This window comes from Coenobita brevimanus, chromosome 51 (genome assembly GCF_032717465.1).
Source record: "Coenobita brevimanus isolate Jiangsu-jjx chromosome 51, ASM3271746v2, whole genome shotgun sequence".
Classification (NCBI taxonomy): domain Eukaryota; kingdom Metazoa; phylum Arthropoda; class Malacostraca; order Decapoda; family Coenobitidae; genus Coenobita; species Coenobita brevimanus.
In genome coordinates, this window is record NC_137004.1 from 26,490,233 (window position 1) to 26,508,447 (window position 18,215).

The 18,215-nt window shown below is 43.7% G+C and overlaps 1 protein-coding gene across 1 annotated transcript in view; it reads right to left on the reverse strand.

The window, feature by feature from the left end:
- The window catches only part of LOC145400192 (bridge-like lipid transfer protein family member 3B), a 265,439-nt gene that overhangs the window by 171,108 nt on the left and 76,116 nt on the right, over positions 1 to 18,215 (reverse strand). The window lies entirely within an intron of this gene.

Consider the following 18,215-nt stretch of genomic DNA (forward strand, 5'->3'; position numbering starts at 1 on the left):
TTCAGCCTCTCTTCCTTGTGGCAGTGAGTAAAATAATGTTGATATAATTTCTCCATTCCTTTTAGTGACAAAGAGGGCACATAAAATGACCGGGTTTAATTAACTGACTTTGATGTCGAAAATTAAATAATCTGGTGAAAAGTGGCAGTTTTTCCTTGGTTAGTGACACTGGGAACTAGCCCATCCACCCTCAACACACCTTCACTTGCCACTCAAACCAGACTTCACTTTATTTCTGGTAAGGATTTTTGGTGTTGCAGCTCTTTATAACAGTTTTAATGTCTTTTCAGGTACATGTTTATTGTGTTATGCTGTTTTAGCACTAGTAAACACTCTTCATTTAATTTTGGGTAGGGCCTGTTTGGTGTTATAGTACCTTCTGATAGGGTACGTACATGTCTCACCGAAACGCTCCTCTATTTTTCCCACTGATTCTTAACATCACACTTCGACGTTTCGTGTTTCGAGCGGTTTCGGTGGAACAACGAAGCTGCAAAAAACGAGGATTTACTGTATCTATAAATAAATATGTATATATATCTATATATATACAGTACATATATATATATATATATATATATATATATATATATATATATATATATATATATATATATATATACACAGGTAATCCCTTAATTCACGTGAACTTTTTTCAAGCAATTTCGGTTAACCACGAATTTTTCATTCAATAATTAAAACATAAAATTATAGTACTCAATAAATAATTTTAATATACATGAGAAATAAATAAAACATAAAAATGCCTACCTGCTGCCCGTGTGCATACATATATGTATGTGTGTGTGTGTGTATGTGTGTGTGGGAGGTCGTTCTACCACGCACCACAGTCAGTTTGAATCCGACGGTCGAACCATGCATGACTTGCAAATCGTTATTTATGGCTTATTTTTCTGCCTTCCAGTAATTGCTTGCCTTGTCTGCCAACATGGGGCATAAGCGTAGTGCTAGTGATGCATGTGGTAACACACCAAAAGTGACTCGTAAAGTGATGTTGCTGACAGAGAAAGTTAAAGTGTTGGACAAACTTCAGGGAGGAATGTCGGCGACAATTCTCCGTCAGGACGATTCCCCGTCATTTATTTACATACCAGTTTATTTAGCAAGTACAGTACACTAGTTTTTTACTTATATGAGTTATAAAATCCCCCTGAAAATTAGTTATTAAAGTATTAATTAATCAATAATAAGTATATTAATACAATGACGGGGAATTGTCCATGTTTTGATGGTGAATTGACTTGATGGTGAACTGTCTCAGAACCGTATGTTTGGGGTGAGTCAACTGTTCATACAATAAAGAAGGCAGAACGTAGCATACGGAAGGCAGTGAGGGCTAGTGCACCAGACTATGCTAAAGTGTCTCCACCTACGCCTGTGAATTGTCTTGTAACCGCATGTTTGGGGTGAATGAGTCAACTGTTCAAACAATAAAGAAGGAAGAATGTAGCATAGGGAGGCAGTGAGGGCTAGTGCACCAGACTGCTGAAGTGTCTCCACCTACACCTGTACTTGTCAGGTTTCAGTTTTAAATTTCTTACATTTTTGTTGTTTTTCATACTTTATGCTAGTTTATAAGGTGTATGTAGTGCATAAGCAGTATTATTCAGATGTAATATACTTAATAGACATGCGTCATTATGTGCACACAAGGGCAGAACATATACGCGAAGGGTCTGGGAACCTAACTCTCGATGAATTAAGGGCTTACCTGTATACAGTAATCCCTCTAATATCCGAACGCCCAATATCCGAACATCCCCACTAACCGGACATAATCCTCCTGGGATCCATTATTCCCAAAATGGGCCAAAAACCGCAAAAAATTCGAAAAAAATCTGACTTTTTTCCCTCCCATAATTTGAAATTCCCGCCTGGCGCCAAACAGCTGTTACACCATGGTCCCTTCACCCCTTCCTTCCTCCCCCTCCCCCCTCCCCTGTCAGGTTGCCATTTGGTAGTTTTCATTACCAAGTGTGGGCCAATTTGGTAATGAAAAATTCGTCTGGTAATGAATTAGAATAATGCATTACCAAATGGATTTTTCACATGTATGAGGATACACAGGATGGAGATGGTGGATTGTTTGCTCTCTCTGATTAATCTGCTACCCTACATAGTGTGAAAATAATCAACATGGTGTTAGTTATAAGGAGAGTGATTACATGCATTTCCACTTGTATATATAATTAGTGAAGAATATATGCTAGCTTTACGAATTTGGTAATGAAAAGTTATATTTGACAATGAAAGTTGAGGAGATTGGTAATGTGGCTGTTGCGATCTGGCAACTCTGTTACCCCACCAACATCAACAGTCACAGCTTAACTCCGATGGAGAGCAGATACTCATAACAGTGCAAGCCACAGGTGCTTGTTTTTTGTGAATAAACAGTGAATAAACTGCAATACCTTGCCACTAGAGCACACGGGAATTTACAGTGTTGTGCAGTGTTAAGAAATTAGAATTTAGAGTGCAGAGGCTTAACTGTGGACTGCAAACTGGCGGTTCAAACCAGTCCAAGAGCAAGGGACTTGTAAGTACCCAGAATGTTTAATATTGTATAAACTCACCTCTAAAACCTCATTTTATGGTTCTTTTGCATTTATTTCAGTCTTTTATGTCCCTTATTAGTGTGATTTGGGTCTTAAATAGGTGCAATGCATGTCCAGAGGGAGTTGTATAGGTGTTTTTCAGAGTTAGGGTCCATAAGTACAAGTCCATAAGCTGGGGCCCAATATCCGGACAGGACCACTATCCGGACCTGCCTATGGCTCTATTGATCCGGATATTGGAGGGGTTACTGTATATATATAAATATATATATATATATATATATATATATATATAGCACATACATACAGTATATATATAGCACACATATACAGTACCCTCGCGTCCAGCACGGTAATATTGTCATGCATGGGTCACGTGTTGGACCAAAAACGTGTTGGACTAACAATAGAGCTTATGGGGAAAAATGAATTATGTCAGCAACCATCGGAAAAGTCACCCTAAATACCTACCATATACCTTTGCATAAATTGGTACTATTGTAATTATAATAAATGGTACTGTGCTATGAATGACAACTAACCTTTTAGGATAGTGTTGGTGGGCTTGCTGGGAATGGAAGGTGGTATCCAAGGCTGTAGTTAGTCCTACTGGGTCCCCGGAGGATGGCTGCTGGTGTTACTAGCGGGTAATGGCTGTTGCTCCTCCTCAACCTCCCTCATAAATCCTTCAAAATCAAACCTCCCTCATAAATCCTTCGAAATCACACTCAGAATCACTATCTTCGTCCACAGCCATGGAAGGTCCTGCTTCTGCCTGTCCTAGCCCTGTAATCCTCGGCAAAGTGCATGCTTCTCACACTGTTGCCAAAGCCCCGTCTCGTGACTGTGGAAAGTGATCACTGTCGCTGACTCGGTAGAGAATAAGGAGAAGCAACTTTGTTTATAAACTGGTACGCACGTCGATGAGAAAGGTTTCAGAACGATTGATATTTATTCTAAAATATTAATATGTATTCAGTGTCAGGCTAAATGTTCAATGCTGTAGTACGATACATTCTCTGTCGAGTCGCCTGGGTTTTGGTCACACTGTTTTCAACGTTGTATGCTCGGCAGGAATCCATCCAGATGAATTCCAAATGCCCGTGGTATCGTCAGTAATTTTACCACGTTACCGTTCTGATTTACCATCGCATCCACGGCAAACCTGGTACGAAGTGCCGTGTGATAGCCTTTGGCTGCCAGGATCTTGTCTTAAGTTTTTTATTATGATCACATTGGCTTCATTCATGTTGTAGGCCTTGGCAATGTCAACTTTCCTCTCCCCTTCCTTCTTCCTCTCGATGCTTTCTAGCTTGGTGGCCTGAGGGAGGTGCCGACGCTTCTTGAGGTTCCCAGAAGGTTTCCTAGGCATCGTGAGGAGAGTAAAATGCAGTAACAAGGGCAGAAAATACAGCAAGAAAAAAGCACCTTCCAATGCAATTATGTGACTGAGTGGCTCTGTGGCGGGAGAAATGTAAACAAAACATCACATGACACCAGAAGCGTTTTTAATTGGACGGCATCACGATCACGTCACGATAGTGGGTGGGGAAGGCTACTTGATCAGAAGTTTTCATTGGCTATCATCATCATGGGAATGTCCAGTATGACCGTGTTGGACCGGGGGTGATCGTGCTAGAGTGAACTCTGCGGATTTCGCCCACTTCTCGAAGCTCTGTGCGTGTTATGCTAACACACTTGTGTTGCAGTAATTAAATCATATTAAATAATACTAATTAATTGCTCTCCGTGCTGGACCTGAATCGTGCTGGACTAACGCGCGTTGGATGCGAGGGTACTGTGTATATATATATATATATATATATATATATATATATATATATGTGTGTATACATATATATATATATATATATATATATATATATATATATGTGTGTATATATATATATATATATATATATATATATATATATATATATATATATATATATATATGAAGAGACATGTATACCAAATATATGAGTAATAATCTTTAAAACAATAAATGCTACAAATTTTAGATAAGATGCTACCCTGTTAGAAATTATATAGTTAGGAAGCTGTGACGATATATCAAGAAAAATTGTGAAAAGATAGCTACAATAATAAATGGGGTTGAACTTACAGTAAAAAGACACATGAAGGAATGCCATAATTTACTGACCATTTCCTACAGAGTGCATGGTACTTGCTTAACCCCTTAACCGAGGGGTGTCACTTTCGTGACGCTTGGGAGCAAGGGATCATACCGCGAGGCGTCACTTTTGTGATTTTGTGTTATTTTGAATTCCCCCGAGCTTTCAAGTGGTGGCTTGTATCATCTATCAGTACTGCCCATGTCCAACATTAGTCAGCACTCCTAATCTCATCTGTACTCCCATCCATTGCTGACGATTTAGCCATTTCTCCCCGTTCTTAACTCCCCTCCCTACCTCCCATCCATTACCCTCTCCTCTCGCCTGCCTGGCCGTGCTACGCTAAGTAAATCTTCCCTGGAATTTTCCATTGATTTCATCCATTGAAATAAGCTCTATGCCCTATTCTTATAACAAATAATATATACAAAAAAGAAATAAGGTAAGTGACAGTGGCATACACCTGGAATTGGCTAATTATCACCTGACAACACCTCACGTGCACTCGTTCGCTAATTTTCACTGTTTATTTCCCCTTGAAATATGCCATATAATCTATTCTCGTAATAAAAATATATATAAGAAAGGAAGGGAGAAGCGTAAGTGATATTTACATTCACCTGGAACTACCTAATTATTGCAGGCCACCACACTGTATTCTACGCTAGGTAAATCTTCCCTGGAATTTTCTATTGATTTCATCCAATGAAATAAGCCCTATGCCCTATTCTTATATCAAATAATATATACAAAAAAGAAATAAGGTAAGTGACAGTCCCATACACCTGGAATTGGCTAATTATCACCTCACAACACCTCACGTGCACTCGTTCGCTAATTTTCGCTGTTTATTTCCCTTTGAAATATGCCGTATAATCTATTCTCATAATAAAAATATATATAAGGAGGGAACTGGAGAAGTCTAAGTGATATTTACATTCACCTGGAACTACCTAATTTATAATGTATTGTCTAGATTTCCTGCCAATCATTTCATACCTATATATTAGCAGCTCTCACGAGGCTGATGTTGGCAGTAATGCACTCTCCCTATGGAGGCCACCCTGGCCCACCAGTATCAGTTTACTGTCGTCTGTCAAGGTGAAAGTACGTCGGATTCATGCCTGCTAAATTCCGCAGCTTTTTAGCCCCATGCAAAGGGCCCTGTGACCTCTACCCCCTACTAAACCTCGTGTGGAAAGAGGTAAAGGGCTGACAAATGATAGAGAGTGACTACGATCTTTCTTGTGAGTAAAACAGCGCAAGTGGAATTGTAAATAATGTGTAAACAGCAAGTGAAAGCAATGAATGTAAATATAAGTGAACAGTGGAAAATAGTTTCATAAGTTACTGCAAGTGACAGTGCCTAACACAGTGTAAATAAAATAGAAATGTAAATAATGTAAATAAAATAGGGAACGTAAATAGAAATGTAAATGAATAGTATTATAAGAATACGAGTATATATACTAGGAGTAATGAAAGTGAAAGTTTCACTCTAGCATGTATGAATACTATGAGTTATGATAGTGAAGGTGAAAGTGACATTCACTCTCAACGCTAGTATACAGGACGAGAAAGTGAATGCCACGTATTTTACTGAAAGAGAAATTGAATGCCTACAGTGACAATAAACTACTATTACTGAAGGAAACTTATGGATATACTGTAGATATATATAAGTGTTATATAGTAATAGAAATATAAACTGTGAGTGTTTTTATGAATAATAAATGACAGAACACCAGCGGCGAATGATGTCAAGTGAGAAGGTCATACGCCCTCGTAAATTTCATTGCTTTCACAGTAGTTTTTTTTTTTTTTGGAGTATGGATTCCAAACTATTTGAGAATCATAGAATAGTGTTTCTAGTGATAATATCAGGCTGTGGTAATCATATTACAGGTTGTCGGGAAGTGTAAAGTGGAGCCTTCGTTACCCAACTTCTGAGGTCTCCACAAGTCCTACGGTACTCGACGAAGGCTCAACAAACAGCCCAGGAGAAAGTTGAAGGTATGTGCCATAAGCATATGTGATTTTAATATTCTAGGACTAATAACTGATTTTTGGCAAATATTTTGAGAGAGTCTGTCAGAGCGCGAATATGCCTGCAGGAGCCGCAAGTCAATGCAAAACAAGCCCACAGTTAAGGGGTTAACCTGAGCTGACTCCTACACCAATTCCCAATGCAGGAGTTCACTTTGACAAGAAAAATACTGTCAAGGGAAATCTTTAGCTAAGTATTTATGTAAAAATGAACTGACTTCATTCTGTAAGAACACAGGCAACAAACAAACTTTATATATATTTTTTAAAATCACGCCACTGAAGAAGAAGCAAACTTCCTAATAATAATGAAACTATCTATAGCCTGATACCATAATCCCATTATCTATCTATCTATCTATGGCCAAAGGCCATAGGCCCAAAAGGAGTTGTAGTTTGTCTTTGAGTTAGCTGTATTATGGGGAGGGACACTAACCCTTCACCAACCCACTTGTTGACACATAGGGAACAGGTATGGCTTGGTTATATAGTTACCATCCCAGCGCTGTAAATGGTTTCCTGGTTTACAGAAAACCATTAGGAATGTCACTCAATGTAAAGCCACCTGAAAAGGAGAGAAAAGCAATAAAAAGTGACAGGAAAGAGAAGAAAAATAAGGAGAGAGGCCTGGAGACACTGAAAAAGAATGATAAAGATGAAGGAAGAAGTAGGTAGCACTACATCATGTGAGTGGATGATGCTCACCACCACCTACCATCATGTATAATATCCATAACCCAACATCCTAATCCCACATAGGGTGGCCGCAGACAAAACGCCTCCAAGTCGCTCTGTCACCCACCATTTGCCTACCCTCCCCCCAACACACTCCCCCTTCCTTCATATACCTCCCAACTCCATCCCTCCACCTCATCCTCGGTCTTCTCCTCCCTCTCCCTCCTTCCACTTCACCTACATATACCCTCTTAGTCAGTCTTTCATTCTCCATTCTCTTCGCATGTCCAAACCACCTCAGTGTATTTCTCCTAATCTTCTCAACCACATCAACATCCACCCCACAACGTTCCTTCATTTTTTCATACGTCAACCTGTCCCTCCATGTCACTCCATATGCCCCTCTCAAGTAACTCATTTCCACTGCTCTCACTCTTGACTTGTTCCCCTCTAGCAAGGTCCATGCCTTGCTTCCATACATCAGGGTAGGGACCACAATACTATCATGCAGTGACTTCTGAACTTCCATACTCACCTCCCTATTTCTCATCACTGCTTTCAGTGTACCAACAACCTTCCTTCCCTGCTGTACCCTTGCACGCACTTCATCCCCAAAAGTTCCATCCTTACTCATCACACTACCCAAGTACTTGAATGCATTCACATTCTCCATATCCTCACCATCCAACCTCACTGTGCATTCTGTGACTTCATTCCTCTCAAACACCATAACTTTACTCTTGTTTACATTAACTTTCAGACTCCTCTTCCTACAAGCTATCCCAAATTCATTCACCAAACCTTGTAACTTCCATTCATTTTCACTCAACATAAGGGCTTAGAGTTAATTGTTTTACAGGGAAGGGCACTAATCCTCCACCAACTCCACTTGACACGTAGGGATGCCAACAGCATCTGGTGTTCCCAGGCGGTCACCCATCCAAGTACTAAGCAACGTTGGGTCTGGTTAGTACTTGGATGGGTGACCGCCTGGGAACACCAGATGCTGTTGGCATCCCTACGTGTCAAGTGGGGTTGGTGGAGGATTAGTGCCCTTCCCTGTAAAACAATTAACTCTAAGCCCTTGGCCACCCCGTGTGGGATACATGGCGTCTGGCAATGAATGAATACTGTATCATCAGCAAACAGCAACACCGGAATCTTCCACATCTCACCCTCATTCATTAGAGCCACCCCCACATCCACTGCCCTACTTTGCACCTCCTTTACAAACCCATCCATGTATATATTAAACTGCCATGGAGACATCACACAACCTTGTTTCAGTCCCACACTGAGATCAAAGAACTCTCACCATCCTCTCACACCGTAGCCCTAGCTCCGTACATACTCTTCACAGCATTCAGCAATTTCCCCTCCATCCCATATATTCTTAATACCTTCCAAATACCTTCCCTATCTATTTTGTCATAAGCTTTCTCCAAGTCCATGAAGGCAGCATACACTTTCTTTCCCTTCTCTAGATATGTCTCCACTAACCACCTTAGAACAAATATCTGATTTACACACCCTTTTCCCTTCCTCAATCCCCCTTTGTTCTTCTTCATCTAGCTCCTCTGTTATATGCCTAACCCTATTAATAAGTATTCTACCATATATTTTACCAGTCACACTAAAGAGGCAAATACCCCTATGGTTACCACATACTTCTCTCTCCCCTTTTCCTTTGCATAAAGGAACAATTATACCTGATTTCCAGTCCTCTGGAACTCTTTCCTCTTCCCAAGCCAATCTACACAACTTCCATATCCACTCCACAACAATCTCACCCCCATATCTAAGCATTTCACCACACACCCATCAATTCCTGGGGCCTTTCCCATCTTGATCTTAATTGCTTCCACTTCTTCCGCCCTACTGATCTCTTCCTCCCTCCTCTCATCTCTTCTTCTCCCAGCCATTCCCCAACCATTTATACTCACACTGCTCTCACTCTCTACATTCAACAAATCCTCAAAGTGCTCCTTCCATCTCCTCAATTTCTCTCTCTTCTCCACCAACAACCTATTATTCCTATCTTTCACTCCCCTACTATTTCCCCTTTCACACTGCCTTACTTTCTTTACCTCCTTCCAAAACAATTTCTTACTCTCCCTCCATTTCACACTCAGATTCCTCCCAAACTCTTCATCCACTTTCTTCTTACTCTCCTTCATCAATCTCTTCACTTCCCTTCTCCTGCTCACATATACCTCTCTCTTCTCTCCCTCATCTTCTCCCCTACCTCTACTCGCTAGCCATTCACTATATGCCTTCTTCTTTTGTTCCACGGCTCGTTTCACCTCATCATTCCACCATGCTGTCCCTTGCACACCCATGCATCTCCTCCTCACTACACAAACCACTTCACACATTGCGCCAATCTCTTCCGTGAATATCTTCCATACATCTTCCACCCCTTCCATCTGCTCTAACTCATATCTTCCCAAACTTTCTTCCACTATGTTCTTATACTCTGCCATTTTCTCATTATCTTGCAGCTTCTCCACTCTTCTCATAGGAGCTGTTTCCTCCTGTGTTCCCCTTTGTCTCCTCACCCACTTTCTTTGCACCCTCTCCTGCTACCTCTGGGGTCGCCAGTGGTGTTGTCCCTGGCATACGACCTGCCCTTGTTGGGCTCCATGGTGGGTGGAGGGGTGGGGGAATGAAGGTTTTTGTTAAAGCACATGGCCACCAAAAAAACAAATTTCATTGACGACTCTGGTTCTGTCCCTGGCGACTCCCTTATTGGCACCTTGGGGCCTTACCAGGCCCCTGGTGAATGTCCTCCTTTGCCCCAGCATTCAACTGGGACTGGGAGGCGGTCACGCCAGGTAGGTACGGCTCTGGGGTTGAACGGAGAAGAGCTGATGCCGGCTTCTTACGCAAAGTATCTGGTGCTGAAATCCTCCATAGGAGGGTCAGTTCTAGATGATGACATCTTTGAACTGCACCATGCCATAGTGTCAGTTTGTGGAAGAGCCCAAGATCTCTTCCCAGGGGGATGGAAGCATTCTCATTGAGGTGTCCACCCCAGAGGAGAGCTCCCGGGTAATGAACTTGACCTCTGTTGCTGTTTCTGATGTTACCTGTGTTCCTCATGGAACCTTCAACCAGTGTAAGGGAGTCATTTTCTCTCGTGACATCCTCTGATACTCAGAGGAACGATTGTTGGAAGAGCTGTGGTCGTTTGGTGTGGTGAAGGTTGAGCGCCTTCAAAAAAAGATAGATGGGATCTTGACTCCGACTCCAACATTGTTCTTGACATTTAATAAATTGACATTGCCTAGGTCCGTGAAACTGGCATGGCTATTGCTTCCTGTGAAGCCGTATGTGCCAATCAAAGCGCTGTTTTCACTGCCAGGGGGTATGGACATGTTAGCCGATTTTGCCGCTGCTCACAGGCTGGCCTTCCTGGTGTCTGTACCTCCTGTGGCAGACCAAGTCATGCCAATGACTGTCCAGGACCCCTTAAATGCTATCACTGTGGGGGCCCCTCATGCGGTATCTTCCAAAAACTGTCCTCACTAATGCCTGGAAAAGGAGATTATATCGATTCGAACACTTGAGAAGGTTTCATTCCCTGAGGCTAAGAAGAGAGCCCAGACTCGCTTCTTTCAGCCTGGTGTTACTTATGCTTCTGTCCTTTCTGGAATACCAGTACACCGCCCTATGTCTCAGAGACAGCCTCAACCCAATCCAGTGCCCACTGCATCATCTAGTCCTTTGCGGGATGCTGTCCCTATCGTTCATACTGTTTGTGAAAATGAACCTCGCGCACCCCCTACTGTGACTGTTTCTGCCCCCATTTCGGTGGCTGATGACTTGCACACTTCTGTGGTGATGACTGATGTCCACATTGACCAGACTCCTTCTCCTGTCCTACCCAGTCTGCCCAAGGCTCTACCTGTACCTGGCAAATGTCACCGTTGTTCGTCAGAGTCCTCTGAGCATGAAGACCAGCCACCTAAGGTCTCTGTTGTCGACCCTTCTGTCGACACCTCTCCTCTTCCCTCTGCTCAGCAGGCTGAGGGACCTACCCAGGCGACATCCGAAACAGCAGGTTCACCTCCGGTCCCATCCCCACCTGGGGATGTTGTTGGACAGCTTGTTGGTGCTTCAGATCTGCAGGATAGGATGGCCTCCTCAAATGATTCGAGTCCTGTGGACTCTACTTCCACTTCTGGGGCTTCTGGTAAGAGCACTGGTCGTCTTACACCTTCAAAAACAGTCTCCAAGCCACCTTCCAAACAAACTGGTCTGCCCACTCAAAGAAGGAGTGTTATAAAATACTTCCTCAGCCTCTCGTTTACCCACGGATGTTTGACAGAGGGTGCGGGTTTCTGGTGCTGGGCAGGCCCCTGCGAGGGGCCTTCATAAGCATCAATCCAAACCCTCTCGCTTGTCAGGCATACAGTCTCGCACTTAGTCATCCTTCCTCCATTATCGGTTCTATCATCCAGTGGAACTGTCGGGGTTTACGCGCTAACTATGAGGAACTTTGTCATCTTGTTTCTCAAACAAAACATCACGTGACAGCAGAAGCGTTTTTAATTAGGCGGCATCATGATATATGAGGGAGGGGGGGGTGAGTTGGGGGGAGGGGAGTCAAATGGTGGGTGACAGAGTGACTTGGAGGCGTTTTGTCTGCGGCCACCCTTTGAGGGATTAGGGCGTCGGGCTATAGATAGATAGATAGATAGATCATGATCACGTGATGATAGCGGGTGGGGAAGGCTACTTGATCAGAAGTTTTCATTGGCTATCATCATCATGGGAATGTCCAGTATGACCGAGCTGGACCGGGGGTGATCATGCTAGAGTGAACTCTGCGGATTTAACCCACTTCTCGGAGCTCTGTGCGTGTTATGCTAACACACTCGTGTTGCAGTAATTAAATCGTATTAAATACAGTAATACTAATTATTTGCTCTTCGTGCTGGATGTGAATCGTGCTGGACTAACACGTGTTGGACGCGAGGGTATTGCATATACAGTATATATATATATATATATATACAGTAATCACTCTAATATCTGGACGCCCAATAACCGAACATCCCCACTACCCGGACCTTATCGTCCTGGGATCAAACATTCCCAAGAGGGTCCGAAAATCCAAAAAAATTGGAAAAAAAAAAAAAAAAAAAAAAAAAAAAAAAAATCGATTTTTTGCCGTCCGTAATTTGAACTTGCCGCGTGCGCCGCGTGAGCATTGTTTTGGTTCGTCATTCCTCCGACGTCCGATAGAGCACCGCTGCATCCTCCCCACTTCCCGCCTGTCTCTCACCGCGACAAGACCTACGCTGTTCGCCATGGCTGCCCACGTGCTCGCTTTTGTGGTGGTCCCGTACTTGCTGCAAGGCCTCCTGCTGCTCTCTGCCCTACTCTTAGTGTGTGTGATGATGGCCCCGCCTCCTGAGAAAAGGAAGAGAGTGGTGTTGACTCTGGAGAAGAAACGGGAGATATTGGAGAAGGTTGATGCGGGTTGGTCTTCCTCACGCATTCTCCGTGAGTTCAACCTGGCCCGGTCGACTTTGTTCGATATCAAGCGTTCCCGAGACAAGCTCATGCAGTACACGGCTGACTTCTCGTCGAGAAGCAAACGCAACGTGGAGAGGAAGGTTATGTTTACCCCCAAGTATGCAGAGATCGACCGCTCCACGTTGATTTGGTATAGACAGCAACGTGCAGCTGGTGTGATGGTACGTGGAACGAAGCTGAAGGCAGCTGCTGAGAAGTTTGCAAGGCTTCACGACGCCCTTGACTTCAAGGAATCCGAGGGTTGGCTCTTCGCATTCAAGTTACGACATGGCCTTACTAACCGTAAAGCACATGGCGAAGCATTGGACGCTAACGAGGATGGAGTGGACGAGTTTCGGCACAAGGTGAAAGGCTTGATTGACAGGGAGGCCTCACTCTCGGTCAAGTCTATAACGCTGACGAAACTGGCCTATTCTATCGCTCGGTGCCAATGAACACTCTAGCCGATGAGACGGAGAAGCGTGTACCTGGCCGCAAGCTTTCTAAGGAACGGATATCTGCTCTGTGTTGTGCCAATGCTAACGGCATGCACCAGCTTAAGCCCATTATTGTTGGCCGTGCAAAGCAGCCTCGGTGCCTTCGTGGGGTGATGGATGTCCTTCCTGTCGTATGGTACCATTCTTTGAAAGCATGGTTCACAGCTGTGATTTTCAAAGACTGGTTTCACCATCACTTCGTCAAGGAGGTCATACATTACCAGACGAAGACACTGGGAATTCCTCGCGACCAGGTAAAGGCTCTCCTTCTCCTCGACAATGCACTTGCCCACCCGTGCGACAAGGACTTGGTTGCTGAAAATGGCCGTATTAGGTGCATGTTTCTGCCACCTAATACGACTGCTCTCATTCAACCAATGGACCAAGGAGTGATCGTAGCAACAAAGCGCCTGTACCGTCAGAAGTTCCTGGACGAGGTGATGGTTGTCCTCGAGGACGAGGACGAGCGCAGGGAAGGACGTGACACTCGAGGCAAGCGGACGTTGGAAAACCTTCGTCGCTACAACATCAAGTCTGCGCTGTACAACTGGGCTAGTGCATGGAAGGAAGTCCCTGTGAAAACTCTTGAAAATGGTTGGTCCCGTCTGCTTCTCGGAACAGATATGGAGTACGATTTCCTAAGGTTTGACGTGGATGACTTCCATGCACGGCTACGTACGCACAGCGACGATGTTGATGTGGACGATGTTCGTGAGTGGTTGGATGACGACGAGGGCGATCCTGGGTATCAGACATTGTCTGATATCGAGATCGCGTCTTCGGTTGCTGGTGTCAGTCCCGAACTTGAAGATTCCGACGACGAAGGCGATGATGATGCAGACTCCGCTCAGCAGGACACTACTCCAGCCATCCCCAAGCTGAGCGCACTCCGGGAACATCTAGAGTTCGTCCTAGACTACCTGGAACACCCAGACTGCGACAGGGAGATGGGGCCCTTGGGACTCGTGGAGGAAGTGCGTGCTTTCCGGCAGTGCATCATCAATCGCCAGAATCGTCGGTCCTTGCGTCAGTCAACGATTGACAGTTTTTTCAGGCCCGTGACCTCCGCTGTGCCAAGCCCTGGTTCCACTCCGTTACCTCCCCAAGACAGGCCCTCATGCTCCGAGCCACAGCCCAGCACATCAGCTACAGTGGAGTCACCGCTCGACGTGAGTTTGCGGCTGTCTTCAGAGTCTTCTGTAGTCGGTACGCCATCACCACGACCCACCGATGCACCCCTTGGATGCCTGCCAGTGATACTCTCGGGCTCTGACAGTGAATAAACAGCAAGAACTTCTCCACTAGACCACACGGGAATTTTGAGTGTTGTGCAGTGAAAAAAACGGTGTGTTGTGTTAAGGTTTTCAAGTTGGGAGAAAAGACTCAGTAGAAAAGAAATTTAACGTAACTAACCTTCTTTGTTTTGGCTTTGGAAAATTAAAAAAACTGGGGAAAAGTTAATGTGCAACACTTAAATTAAACTGGAACATTATTTGGACTAAAGTGAACACTGTGAAAAGAACGGACTTCTGTGTGTTAGTGACTAAGTTCAGTGGAAGACTTCAGGAAGAGTGTAGTGCAAGTGCTTCAGGAAATCGTTCTTACTGTCAGAGTCCGAGAGGAGGCGGTTATTCATCAAGGTGGCCAGGGACTTGCTGTAAGTAGCCAGAATGTTTCATGTTGTACTATTTTCCATACTATATTTACCAGAATGTTTCATATTGTATTTTTTTCCATACTATACTTACCAGAAAGTGTCATACTGTACTTCTTTCCATACTATACTTACCTCATGCATGTGCAGTAGGAATGTGTTTTTCAGAGTTCGGTTAGGTTCAGTTAGGTTAGGTTCGGTTAGAGTCCATAAGTACCAGAATGTTTATTAATGTATGAACATACTTCTAAACCCACATTTTATGTTTCTTTTGCATTTATTTCAGTCATTTATGTGCCTTATTGGTGTGATTTGGGTGTTAAATAGGTGCTATGCATGTCCGGAGGGAGTTGTATAGGTGTTTCTCTGAGTTAGGGTCCATAAGTACAAGTCCATAAGCTGGGGCCCAATATCCGGACGAAACCAATATCCGAACCTACCGATGGCTCTATTGATCCGGATATTGGAGGGGTTACTGTATATATATATATATATAATCTGTATTACTGTACATACTTTAAGTGTAAAACAGCCCTCTTTGAGTGAGTACCTCATCTATTCATCCATCCATCATCCAATTCTAAGTTGCCCCATGAGGAGGGTAGAAGCCTGGGGCTAGGCAGTTTGGTCCTGACATTTAAGATGAGAGTGACCAGTCTCACTCATCCCTGAGTGGCATTACATGAGCAATAACCCCAACCACCCCTTGGATATAAACCTTCACTGGCTTAATCCGATTGGAGCGATGTAATTACCCACTAAACCACCAGGCTCCTAATTTGGTTATATGGTTACCACCCAGCATAGTAAATGGTTTCCTGGTGTATAGGAAACCATTAGGCTTGTCACTCAGTGTAGAGTCACCCATAGGCAGAAGGAAGAGGAAAGGATGAAGGAAAGAAAGACAAAAAAGGGAGTGTATAGTCATCCACAGGCAGAAGGATGAGGAAAGAATGAAGTATGGAAAGACAGAAGAGGAAGGAAGGAATGGAGAGAGGAGAGGAAAGGGCAGACACCCGAGAGCAGCACTACATCGAGTGAGTGGATGGTGAGCGCCCCCACCGACCACAAAGTGAGTACCTAATTATCATAATTTGTACATAGAGTATTAGTGATAAATCAACACATGTAAATAAATTACCTTAATTACCTTATGTACAGTCGTGGTCATTAATAATTACCTATCCTCCAGAACCCTGTGCCTCAGGCTGGCTATTTTATGCGTGGCAAGCCACAGTGAAGTAAGATGGGCTGAGAGGGAGGGGCCAGAGAGAGAAGGGAAGGTGAGTGCGAGGACGAGTGATGGTGCGGGGGTGGAGTGAGGTAGGAGAGGGAGAGCAGGCAGGGGAGGGAGAATGAATGTGAAGTGGTGGTCACATTATTTGTCCATTTTCTTTCATTCAGGGCATGATATAAAGGAGTTCATATGTGGTAGATAAAGCTGCAAGATCAAGCTGAGAGGAGTGAGGTGGACCAGGAAAGGGAGAAGCAGTCAGGGAGAAAGACTGAAAATTGAGACGCTAAGGATCAAAGAAATGGCCGATGAATACAGGCCCAAGGTAGGGGAGGAGCTAGAATCAGTGAACTGGAATGAAATGGATATGAATAGCCTGTGGAAAGAACACAGGGATTGCTTAATTAGGAATGCTAAAGCAGTGGGTGGAGTGGCAAGTGTAACAACAAAGAAGAAAGGTATGGCAAGGTGGGATGAAGAGGTTAAGAGAGCAGTGGAGGGAAAAAGGGAGAAGTGGCTAAAGTGGTTACAGGATAGGGGTTCAGTTGAAATAAACACTGAATACACTGAGAGCAAGAAGCACATAAAGAGACTAGTGAAGAGGAAAAAGAAGGAGGTAAATGATGATCTAGGAGGAAAAATGAATGCAAATTACTCTGAAACTAGGAAGTTATTATGGAAAGAGGTGTGGAAATGTTGAAGTGACAGCGGAAGAAATGTGAAAGTGTGAAGGATATAAGTCATAGATTATTAACCCATGGAGTTGAAGTAAACACCACATGGAAAGAATATTTTGAAAGCCTGATGAATGGGAATAGAGAGAGGAACCACTGTAAACATGATTGGTTTGGGGGGTGTGCAGAGAAGGAATGCAATGCCAGGAAATGTGACACTCGCACAGGTGAAGAATGCTGTAAAGCGTTTGAAAAATGGGAAAGCAGCTGAGGCTGATGAGGTATATGCTGAGATAATTAAGTGTAGTGGAGAGAGAAGAATGAATTGTTTGTTGGAGATATGTGAGAAGGCATGGATGAGTGAAACTCTGCCAGGAGAGTGGAAAAAGGCTGTGATTGTATCCCTGTACAAAAATAATGGTGAGTGAAATGAGTGCAAGAACTATCATGGCAAAAGTTCATGTAGTGTAGCAGGGAAGGTACAGTATACAAAAGAATTATTATAGAGAAAGTAAGAGAGATATCAGAAGTCCTAGTGAGTGATGAAATATGGTGTCTTTATGAGTGACAGAGGATGTGTGGATCAAATACCTGCAGTAAGACAGCAGAGAAGGCTTGTGAGGAGGACCATAAGGTGTTTATGGCATTCTTACACCTATCAACCCGACAAAATCTTCCACAGGTATACCCATTAATGTTTAATAATATTCAGCTTAATCCTGCATCATCCTTGAACATGCTTGGGGTTTCATTTACTCAGGACTTATCTTGGAAAGATCATATTACATCTCTTGTAAAATCTGCTTCCAAGAGATTGGGTGTGCTAAGCCGACTCCGCTCTTTCTTTACCCCTGCACAATTGTTGACTCTATACAGAGGTTTTATCTGCCCCTGTGTGGAGTACAACTCTCATGTGTGGGGAGGCTCCCCACATACAGCTCTTCTCAATAGGGTGGAGTCAAAGGCTTTTCGTCTCATTAACTCTCCTCCTCTTACTGACTCCCTTCAACCTCTGTCTCTTCGCCGCACTGTTGCATCTTTATCTCTTTTCTATCGCTACTTTAATGGTCACTGCTCCTCTGAACTGTCTGCTTGCATTCCTCCACCTCTACGACGGGCGCGTAGCACCCGTCTGGCAGCAAACTCTCATCCCTTTTCTGTCCAACTCTCTAATGCAAGAGTTAACCATTACTCCCAGTCT